Below are 9,021 nucleotides of genomic sequence, written 5' to 3'. Positions count from 1 at the left end.
TGAATTTGGGTGGAGCAAACTTTTGAAAATGTTCGAGAGCTTTGTCTTCGCTCTCGATGCGGTTACCAGGGTTTCCAGGATTAGGGTTTGTATTCTGGCCTTGTTGCTGCACCACTTGTGCTAACAAGTTAGTCATTTGCTGCATAGCGGCAGCGATTTGCACATTGGGGTCAGGGTTAGGTCCCGTAGAAGTTTCCCCAATACCCCTATCCGGTGTAGATTGTCTATTTCTGCGCCCACGTCCCCATCCACTACGTGTTCCTTCCATACGTTATATGATCTAGGCAATGGTACTAAACCAATATAAAACAATGCATGTAAGTAAACTCAAAACTTTCCAAACACATATATACATTACAAGCAAGACAAACAACACACATATATACAATCAGTCAAGTCAAGTACAAGCATGGACAATCCCCAAGGGAATGGCCTCATCAAAAGAAATATACACGTACCTAATCTAGCCGTACAAAATGATTAGCTAAGGCCCTACTCCCTATCCGCCCTATATACAAGACCAAAACTATCCACAACAACTCTAGGAGTCGTAACTTAGACTGATGACGAGCTATGAGACCCACCCGACGGAGTGGATCCAACCCCAGCCTCAGACCCCGCACAGGAGTCCTCATCGCTCACGCCTTCGACCACCTCGGCGCAAAGGTTCAGGATCGAAGCGGCTCGATTCTCCACATTTCGAGCTCGCTTACTCTCGCGCTCTTGGACCTCCTTCAGCTGAGCGCAGAGGTCATCAACCCTATCCTCTGCCTCAAGTACGTCGTACTTCAGGCCCTCAACGCGCTCGGCCTGTCTCTCATTGGCCGCCCTAAGTTGAGTCACCTCGGCCTCCAGTCGAGCATTCTCTCCGGCCAACTCCTTACGCTCCTTGTCCACTGCAAACACGAGAGCGTTCGGATAGGCATACTTATGTTTACACTCACACCGTCGGAGACGGTTAGACGGGCTCCAGCGCACAACGGCCCCTCCTGGCCGTATCTGGTACGGGATCACTGGGAGTACTCCACGAGGTCTCTCGCCCGGAGGACTATCACTAGGCTCACCCTGTCCGGCCATCCTACACCAAAAGAGCAATTAACCATAAATAATCTTAAAGGCCATAAACAATAAACCCTCAAATCAAGCATTCCTATAACACCCAGGCTAATTCAAACATAGGCTCTGATACCACCTGTGATAGCCCCACCTTCCCCTAAGGCGAACCAAAGAGGTTAGCGGACTGCCTGCCCAGCTCTCGCCAGGACTAACGGTGCAGTTTAGAGCGATCTATTTCGTTCCGGAACTTATAAACGCACGTAAACAAGGGAAAAAGGTAAAATAACCCAAAATAAAAAAAAATGAAATTCGGAATCGGTCATGAATAGTAACCGACCCGTCAGAACGCAACCAAATATCGAACAAACATTCACATCTTGAACTTTAGCAAATACAATCCAAAGTGACATATAAAAGTTGTCAAAAGTGAATATATACACGGTTTGCCAAATTGAAAGTGAAAACGGCCCTAAAGATACATTTAGGGTTTCACTTCATATACCATACAAAAAAATATACATCTAGTTCATTCGGCAACCATCTATCAAATTCATTCCAAAAGAGTCATATTCCTGTAAGGAAAACAAAAGGAACGGTGTGAGCTAATTGCCCAGTGAGATACTATCACTTACGCAACCAATTGCATATAAGCGTCAAGCTTTCATTCAATATAGTAAAATAAGCAAAGGCACACGTCAAATATGGTGATAAAAGGATACAGATGGCTCTCAAGAGCCCTTTTCCTCGTTTGCATTTCTTGATCGAACGTCATTGACTCTCCGTCAATGTTCAACAATAACCAACCGTAGACTCCACTTTACTTCCATTCCTTCCACCTAACATTCCCCAACCGGGCCCGAAATCCAAACACTTGTATTGTGGTATTACTCGAGTAAACCGGAATCGAGAGTCTCTCATACTACAAGATTCCATATAACATTGCCCCAAGGCACATTAATTGGTACGACCAAGCCCTCGCCGGCTCGATTCAATCAATTACCAATGGGGTTGACCTCAAGGATAACAATTGTAGTCGTTGGAGACTCGTCCAAACGACACCAAGTCATGTGTTTCATTTCATATAACATTTCATATAACATTGCAATAACTTTCCAACAACATGCGAAACAATAAGTGAGAGTGATAAAGTACACTCTCACTTCAATCAATTAACATTCAACATCTCAAGTTCAAGTATCAAAGTCATATAATAACACACAAGTGATGTGAGAACCCTGAAAAATATATATATAAATATCATTTTGTATTTCATTTGCATTTATTTTAGTTACTTACCTTGAGATTAGAAATATTTCATATAGTGAATAAGTGGTTAATTAAATGCCTAATTGAATTCTTATCAAAATTTAGAATTTAAAAATATCTTGATATAATTAAGAATAACGGGGTAAGGGGAAATGGAGTACCTATAAGACATAATTAATATTGGATTGAGAAAGTTCATTAGATTAAATGAACATACAAGTTAACTTTGAAGTCAAGTATGTTTTACGGTTTGAAAACGATTAAGTTAATAAGTCGAGATAAAAGGGATAAATGAATATTATGAATGTTAAATTCATATATTAAGGCCAAACTTGATTTTAATAGTTAAATAATAAAGGGAGTATGATAAGTGATCACTTACAAATTATTAATTTGCTCAAAAAGTAGGCTATCCTGCTTAAATGTCCCGTTTCCTCAGGAAAATGAATTTTGTCTTTGAATAAATATGTAAAAACAATTTTAAAGTCGCAAACACGTTAAATGTGCAAAATATTGAGTATTTTCAAATTGGGCTACGTGAATATATTTTACCTCATGCACTAAACTACAAAAATTCATTTTGTTGCACGATCATATGAGAAATGAGGATTTGAAACACATTGCCAATTAGTTATTTCTTTTCCTGGCTTAAATTAGCTTCATTATTCTTGGAAAATGATTTCACTTGCATTTTAACTCTTTAATAAATTGTAGCACTAAGATTTAATTATTGTTAAATAAGTGCGTAGAGATAAACGTTAGGTGCAAATATAAGAAATGTGCCAAACCACTAAACTTCTTAATTTTGTTACCATAAATTCATATTTCAATGGTAAACTATTTCATTGATCTAACAATTAATTTCTTTGAATTCTAGTATTGTAATTAATTGTTTTGAAATAAAGCGTAAAGATAATTTTTATGAAATAAATAATATAATTGTGCCTAATATTGAATTATTCGGTTTTGCTATATTAAATTAATATTTCTTGAGTTAGATTAATTTTCGCCTTAAAATAAAATGTTAGATTTTTATTACAAGGTCAAACTTGATTTTAATAAGAAACTAATGAAGTATGAATGTTGGGAACCTTAATACTAAGTTGTAATCTATAAAAATTCGATAAAATGGTTTAGGTATACCAAAGTATAATTAGGCCATTAAATCATACTTGAGGAAAATCTCGATAACCAAAGTCTTGCAAGATTAGCGATTTAATTAGGCGATCAAATCACACTTGGGGATAATTTTTGGAGCTAAGTTAGAACTAAGGATTTAAGGGGATAATAGGAGGAGAAGTGAATAGGCCAAAATGCCTTTAGAAATTCACCAAATCCTCACTTCACCATAACCTTACAAAGCCGAACCAAACACTCCTTACAAGCTCTTCCACCACCGCCCATTTCCACCAATCAAAAGCTTAAACCAACTCAACACTCAACAATTTCTGCAGCTCAACATCTTCAAAACCGCGGCACCCTTCATTCATCTTCATTCCATATCCCAGACCACAAACACATTCCTTCTCTGCCTAGTTACCATCGACAAAGCAGGACCAAAGGAAGAAGCCGCGGGCTGCACTTCCATTTCATCTCTGCCTGTCCGTAAGCTAGAGGAGGGAGTAGGGAGAGCTGGTGGAAGTTGGAGGAGTTACTGGACCTCACCATCCTTGTTCACTTCAGACCAACACCATCAGCTGCAACCATCTTCACCAACACCATTTCCAGCTGCAAACCCAACCAGGACCACTGCCGTGCGTGTGTAAGCCGAGAGGGAGCAGAAACTTTTCTTTCAGATTTCGTGCGTGAATTTAATTGCTGTGAGGTAAATTTTCTGGAATGAAAATAGTTTATCAGAGGTAGATTAAGCTAGCCGTGGTCTTGCATGTGTTAATCTGTGCCATCAGATGTTGAAATCAAAGCTGTGGAAAATTCTATTTCGGCTAGATGGTTCTGCCAAGGAGCTGAGCTGATAGTGCAGCTTTAATGTGTTTTTCTGAAGTGATTTGAGCCTGAAATGGTGATTAACTAATCGAATCTCGGATGATTATTATGATTAGGGTCATGCATGAATTTAATTAGCCTGGATTACTTTGGAAATAAAAATGAAATAGAACTTTTCACATGCAAACTCATCCGAGTGTAGTCTCACCTAGTTCTGGATTTATGAAGGTGTTTTGCTGTTGCCGAGCTGATTTTCTGGTCTGGATGTTAGCTAATTAACTCAGCAATTGTGCATGTGAGACTTTAAGGGCAATAAAAGGCTTTAACTGAAGAGATATCGGATGATGAACCAAGGAACATAAGAAATTCTGTTTTGATGTAGTAATGTTGCCGTGAGTTTGTTTGGAAGTAATGCATCTTGATTTGGTTTAATTTTGTTGTTTTGAGCCTATAATCATATTTAGCTAGCTAATGACAAGAAATTTTAGCTTTGCATGTAGTTAATTAGTTGAGCTAGAACTGAAAATAAAAATAAGATGCAACCGGATTTTTGTGCAGCTCAAACCGAGGCTAGCTGGAGATTTTCTTGGAAATTCGACGATTTGGGTTATGATTCGAACCTAAATTTTTAACTAGAAATGTTACTCAGTTAATTAAGTATCCGTATGCCGAATTTGAGTATTTAAATCCCTGAATAAGCCAAGGAAGAATTTTATACAAGACAAATGGTTGCTGGAAAATTTAGCTAACCAAATGATTGAGCTGAAAATATTGAAGTGTTTCCGGATTTCACTAGTTGATATAATTTCTGGATTTGGGTTAGATGAGTACAATTGTAGTTTGAATCTGGATTGGATTTGGAAACCTTTACTAGCTAGCTACGTGTGTACATGTCCTAATAGAGTACCAAAAATTCTATTTTAACCAAAGAAAATCCTGTTTTAGAACCATTGTTATTGCCAGAAATTTTGAGAAAGAGCCGTGAGATTTAAACCTGGAAATATTTGGGGGTTTGTAATCATGGTTTAATTTCAACTCCTGATCTGGAAATGTGCATTGTTTTGCTAAGAGATTTCATGAGGAAGCTGAGAGTTTTAAAGCATGTTTTAACCCAGAAAAACAAGATGAAAACAGGACGTCTCTTCATGCATGTTCATCCGTGGCTGATGGATAAAAGTTCTGAATTTTCTGGATGCTTTTAATTATGGAATGAATCTGATTTTTGAAATGGAAAATTTTAATAGCCAGCTAAGTGGTTGATTGCTGAATTTGAGTCCCTAACACCATGTTTAAACTAAGGAAAGCTTGGATTTTTGTAAACCTTTAGCTGCTGGAAATTTTGTTGATATCCGAGTGGTACCAACCAGAATTTCAGTTGTCTTTGGAAATTGTAATCAGTTTCGGGAATTTTATTTTATTTTCCTTGGATCATAATGGGTCAAAACTGCATGCGAGATGCAAATTTTAAGAGATACAAGTTGGGTAGCAATGTGATATTTAATATATGGGATGGTCTAACCAAAGATATGGGCATGCCAATGCTGGAAATTTTCCTTGTAGTTACCAAAGTTTGGGTACGAATTTCCAACTTAAATTGCGAAGTTATTCCTTGAAACTTAATGATTGGAAACACATGGAAAATGTTGATGTTAATGATTGTGGTTTGACCCTATTGCGTTCATGAAATTCTCAAAGAGTTAGATGTAAGAAGGTACTTGCTAAACGTATGTTTAAGCCTGGCCAGTGAAACAATTTCTACTCGTATTTCAATGCCTGAAAAGCTAATGGTTGAAATTTACTTTCATTAGTATATCATGTGTTGAAATTGTGGACAGTGGGCTCTATGAATTCCCACTTTTGAGTTGATGGTTGAGTTATTGGAAATTGGCTGATGGTGGGCTCTATGAACTCCCACCCTGAATGGATAACTGAATTGCTGAAATTCTTAGAAATCTGTGCTACTATTTTGTGAAACTGTGAGTTGATATAAGTGCTGATTACCAAGTGCTAAGTATTGACGAAGCCTTGGTAAATTTTCCTGCTTATGCTTAGATATAAATTTGTTGGAACACAGGGCTAAGAATTGATGAGCTCTAGTGTTATTACTGTTTAAATTCTAATTGTGCAATATTGAGAAAATGTGATTTTGGATTGGAATCGAAAATGTGAGAAGTGTACCGACCTTGTGACTCCAAGTAAACGCTTGACTAAGTAAATGAAAAATATTTTGCTTCAAGTTTTGAACGGTACAGATCTAGCATCGTACTACTAAACATAGTATCTACTATTTTTGCCTTAGAAACTTGGGCAACATGACTTTTACCCCTTAAGCTAGACTAGCCTTATTAATTTGGGAAAATGATTTCCCCAGACTCAAAACCTTAGTTTTGTTTCAAATTCCTTCCTTCTTTATAAATCGTCTAAGGCTAGTTGTAACTAAGGAAAAGTTTAAAAGGTGAGTCTTGATCACCTTAGCTATATGCATAGAAAACTCGCTCGGCAAGAAAGACCTTATTTCCTTTTAACAAGCAGCTTTAGCAACAATTGTATAAGAAACCTTATCCTGAAGCCTTAGCAATAAATTTTGCAAGCACCGCCATTCAAAGGAACTTTTTCTCAAGGTATACTCTTAGCCTCGATATTAAATAGCTTTCCGACTTATTTTAAGAAAATAATAGTAGTATTTTTCTTTAAGGAAAAGTATTTCAGGAGAACGATGAGAGATATGGTACTGATCTCACAAGCTTGATTCCAAGTAAATATTTTGAGAAAAGTAAGCTAGCAACATGCTAGAAAACTCTACATGTGCAAGCCAACAGTTCCAATAGAAAACTTATGGCTTAAATTCTGATATTCTAGGATTTTACGAGGACGCGGAACTCGATCCTCAATCCAATATCTGAACTTCACTCTTGGTGAGTGTCCCTGCTTGTTCTATGTTACGTGGTTAAGCACTTTATCAATTCGCTATGTGATGATTGCCAAAATGCAATAAATGATTTTGACCATCGAAGTGAGCAGTGTGTACTTTATCGCACTAGCCGTTCGAGTGGTGACATGTGTGAAACATTTTCTAATGAATCTAAATGTAGTTGCGTCGCTGGGTGAATCCCTCGACATCTGAATCCAACTACCATAACATCTGAATCTGTGAATCAAAATGTAGTTAGTCGCTGGGTGAATCCCTCGACATCTGAATCTAACTACAAAAACATTAAACCTAAACGTAGTTAGTCGCTGGGTGAATCCCTCGACATCTGAATCTAACTACAAAACCCTTGAATCTAATTGTAGTGAGTCGTTGGGTGAATCCCTCGACATCTGAATCGATCTACAATAAAGTCGTTGGGTGAATCCCTCGACAAATTTTATTACGGGTATATCTCGAGTATACTGCGTCGGTAGATGAAGTTTGGGCCCAAAGCAGAGGTATGAATGGTGACGGGTTAGGATTAAAATAAGTGGATCTACATGGACTATAAGTAGTGAAAGTTGACGGAGGGTCAACTACGATGGTATCTAATCAAGCGTGGAAATTGGCTCCTGAGAGCCCTGTATCCTACCCTGTGTTGTTACTCGCTTTCCTACTTGTTTAATGCTGCAAATTTCTACCTGTTAAATGTTTATTTGGATGCATGTTTTGGGGCACCACTGAGCTTCGGCTCACCCCACGTTTATTTGTTTTCCTTACAGGTTTTGAGGCTTGAGAAGTTGGATGCTGTTTTTATTTGGTTACGCGTGTGTTTGGACAATGTGGTTTTTAAGAATTGTAAATTTCAGTTTGTAACGTGTAATCCTGCTTGCGTACTTTCGCCTTTGTGTTACCACCTGAAGCTGGAAAATGTGTGGCTCTCGTGGTGACCTATGGCTGGGGTATTTTTATGTTTCCGCTGTTTGGGTTTTTGTACGTTAGGATTGTACGACTTTGTTCTTGTAAAGCGCGTGAATGATAGTTTTAAGAGCCGTCGAAGGGCTGACTTATGTCACTGTTATCCCTGAAGTTACTGTGGAGTTATAAAGTTTTACTTGGAAAAATTGCTGAGGTAATAGATTAGACTTTTCTTCGGAGGAATTCAGGTTTGAAATGCGTGCTTGAGTCCTGGCGAGAGCTGGGCAGACGATCCGCCAACCCTTTGGTTCGCCTCAGGGGAAAGTGGGGTCGCCACAGGTGGTATCAGAGCTCCTATCGAGCTCAAACCGGGAAAAGGTTCTCGGACCATGGGGAATGGCCTATTAAGTGTTGAATTAATTACTATTGCTAAGGGAATTAGATATGTACGTTGGGTAGGAATCTCAAATATAGGTGATTCATGCTTGGGACTGGCCAGCTTGAGTTGTGAATCATCTCATTTTCGGATTCTTGTACCCGAGTATGAAATATTACCTTTAATGGAGTATTTGCAATTGAAAAGAATCCAGTATACTGTATTACGATATGACTAGAAACCATGATTAAGTTTGGAAAGGAAGAATTAAAGAGACCAAGGTTAGCTTTTGAAAGTTAAAAGTGAAAAGGCCTTATTGGTGGCCTTACTAGCCTTTATGATAGTAAATGAACTTTATACCATCCCTTACCCTAAAAATGTGGTTTTAGACCTAGAATCTGAGTGAAACGGCAGTTTAAGTAAGAGCTACGCAGTTGTGAGTGGCTTTAAAACTGGGGAAGAGATAAGTTTGATGAATTTATCATGTGGTTTGTATGCTACCATTTGCAAATAACTAGAGGTGAGTTCTAGATGACATTGTGGTCTTTAA

General features: G+C 38.1%; 1 long non-coding RNA gene across 1 annotated transcript; it reads left to right on the top strand.

Moving 5' to 3' along the window:
* Positions 1 to 3,346: 3,346 nt before the first annotated feature.
* Positions 3,347 to 8,198, top strand: LOC140014030 (uncharacterized). Its single transcript, XR_011820900.1, has 3 exons — positions 3,347 to 4,147; positions 7,126 to 7,181; positions 7,960 to 8,198. It is a non-coding gene; the product is annotated as an uncharacterized lncRNA (long non-coding RNA).
* Positions 8,199 to 9,021: the final 823 nt, after the last annotated feature.

Source organism: Coffea arabica, chromosome 9c (assembly GCF_036785885.1).
Source record: "Coffea arabica cultivar ET-39 chromosome 9c, Coffea Arabica ET-39 HiFi, whole genome shotgun sequence".
In the NCBI taxonomy this organism is placed as follows: domain Eukaryota; kingdom Viridiplantae; phylum Streptophyta; class Magnoliopsida; order Gentianales; family Rubiaceae; genus Coffea; species Coffea arabica.
This window is presented reverse-complemented; position numbering and strand designations above follow the sequence as displayed.